At 38.8% G+C, this 2,828-nt stretch overlaps 1 protein-coding gene across 1 annotated transcript in view; it reads left to right on the forward strand.

Moving 5' to 3' along the window:
- Positions 1–937: 937 nt before the first annotated feature.
- Positions 938–2,828, forward strand: part of LOC143298128 (uncharacterized) — a 14,794-nt gene continuing 12,903 nt past the window's right edge. Inside the window, exon 1 of the mRNA XM_076610847.1 lies at positions 938–974. The gene's annotated coding sequence lies outside the window, so the exon portion shown is untranslated. The remainder of the gene's footprint in view (positions 975–2,828) is intronic.

A 2,828-nucleotide genomic window follows, 5' to 3' on the forward strand; every position in this document is an offset into this window, starting at 1 on the left:
GTTATTTTGTCGGTATTTTACAGATGTTAAGGTTTCCAGATCATTATTCTTTTCACAGCCAATGTACGATTTCTGTATGCTGGCGTTTGCATTCTTCAGTCTGGAGATGCGAATGAATTTCCATGCAAATCTCTTGTGAAGTAAATTCGACCAGAAGCAGATTCAAACGCTTTGTAATAAGATCATATTTAAGCACGTTGTGAGCTATAATCCTCTTTAAGCCCCCTGAAAATATCAAAGCAAGGGTTCAGACGTTGCAAAAGGACTGTGTGTGTGTATGTGCGCGCACACACACACACACACGCACGCGTGTATGTTTGTGAGTGTGTATACATATACATATATTATGCTTACTTTTATTCACAATCAGTTCAGTTCAAGAAAGTAGACGAACCCTCCATCCCGCCTCCCTCCCTTCCCCCTCCATGTCAGACACTGAACCATAGCATCATACACCCTGGTTCAGAGAAGCAAAGGTGCAAAACAAAAAAAGTGAAGGCGAATATCACATGCCATAACCCTGTCCACTGCAGATGTCATCCAATAAGCAACTACGAATAAAGCCTTCCTTGTCAAAAGCTTGGCCTGTTCATATGAAAGCAGCTCCCTTTATTCGAATCGCATCCCTCGAAGTCGCAGAGAAGACATACCGAGGGTTAACTGTAAAGGCAGCCTTGGCTTTCTTTGTTCAGAGCTGGGATGAAATAATGATCAAGTCATATGCCAGTATCAATCTCTTGACAGCATCAATTTCTTGTCACCTTCATTATTTGTCGCCTGTCGGCGGAAGGACAATGGGTTGCTGGGCTTTGTGGCGGAGATCAAATGTCCCCGGGAGCCACGTTATTGTCAACAGCAACAAAAGCGAATGGTAGCCAGGTTTATGAGCAGGGCAGATATTGGAGTATAAATGATGACTGCGTTCTTTCACTCAGACCATATCCAGTTGATTTCTGGAACAGTTCAAGACCTAGGTAAGGCCTAAAGTTGCTCCCAGGAATCACACGAAAGTTCTCCTGTTTGTTGGTTGGTGCAGACTTGATATTTTGAAAAAGCACAGAAGACGATGTTCATGTCGGTTTTTATTATGCTTTATTTGTTTCATACTTAAGACTGGTCTCTTTTATATGCTTTCGACTGAACAAATAATTTATAGCAACCAACAAGCTAATATTGTGTTTCATTTACACAACATGAATAGTCAAGGTACCTTATGTCATAGTTAAATCTTTTAGAATGCTCTGATAATCGTAAACGACTCACTTTACAATGGTTTCACCCAATTTACCACATGAAAAAAAATCGATAGCTTATTCTTGATTTCTTCATTTAAAATTCTAGATACGAGATGACTACACGACGCTTGATAAATTATTCTATGTTTATAAAACTAAACGTAATTTTGTAATTTTTCCAAGTCTAAAAGGATCAAAATGGTTGAACAATCTTATAAATAAATGAAGGCGCTTAACAGCAGTGGTGTATTGTGATTGTACTAAACACATCCCTGGAATGTCACAGAATCGGCCAATATCTGTATTCAAAATCAAAACAGAAATATGAATGCTCGTTCAAGTTGAAAAAAAATCTTACCACATCGAAACGGTGGTTCTGTTGTTTATTCATTTATTTGTTTTACGTTTTGGTGATAGATTTCATGAAGATACTGTTTGTTGCAACGAGACAAAAAAAAATGCGAAAGTAGAATCCAAATCAACTAAACATTTCCTTGCTCGTGGTATCGTAAAATAAATAAATAAAATATCTGCATTTGGCCCACAGCAAGTCATTATTTCCTACTTTAAAACGAGGTAAGTTGTTGTTGTTTACTGGCAACATTCAAAACATTATTTTTTAGTCTAAAATACAAATTGCAGATACCGATTTCTCAACGTGAAGAAAGGGAACTCATCTTCTCAAAGAACAAACCTTATGGAAAACGTTTTCCTGTGGGAATGAAACTCCAATCTATATGTGTCTGCAAATGCGAGATATGAATTCAGGATAGGTTCAATGATGGGCATGATTGCAAGTAAGAAATGACCAGTGTAAAACGTGATTGTGATCCCTCATTTTCTGTCTGGAGCAGGGTTTCCAAACAGGTTTATATCTAAGGTGATGGCTGGTTCTTCGCTTGCGAAGATCAGTAGGAAGTTCCCGCCAGGGATGGGTGGCATGCCTTTTGATGACTGCAAATATTGACCGCAGTACCTTAGATATGATATGATTAGTCATCATATCTAAGGTACAGCGGTCAATATTTGCAGAGTAGCGCAATCTTATCAAATTCAATCACGAAATACAAACGGCTACATGAAATTTTTCAAACCAGGTTCCAAATAAGACACCGATGGCAGTGAAAACTAGCATCTCATGTGAGCTGGGATGACAAGTGGAATGTGCAAAAACAAGATACTATTCACATGAATGGGATGCAGTTTGCCACATGGAAAAAGTTTTGATAAAATGAATGAATTTATCAGATACAGCAATGTTTTTGCTGCTCCGACCCACGAAGCCTAGTTTGAAGCCAGAGGGTGTATTTTGCAGAGGCAACAAAGTATGTATTGTACTGTAGAGAGTGTGAGAGATAGAGAGAGAGGAGGGGTGCGCGGGGGGAGGAAAGAAACATGAAAAGACCGAGACTGAGGCGGAGAGTCACGAGGGCAGAATAGGAACATGAAATATGCGAGTCCTTTTTCTTATGAAAGCTAGAGTAGTTTCTTTCTTTCACTTTCTTTCAGATCATTATCAATGCTCGTGTCACATTAACATGAATTTAGCCTTAGAAGTGACAATGTCTGTTATCGAGAAAACAACAACAAACA

The sequence above is a fragment of the Babylonia areolata genome, chromosome 23 (genome assembly GCF_041734735.1).
Source record: "Babylonia areolata isolate BAREFJ2019XMU chromosome 23, ASM4173473v1, whole genome shotgun sequence".
Lineage (NCBI taxonomy): Eukaryota > Metazoa > Mollusca > Gastropoda > Neogastropoda > Buccinidae > Babylonia > Babylonia areolata.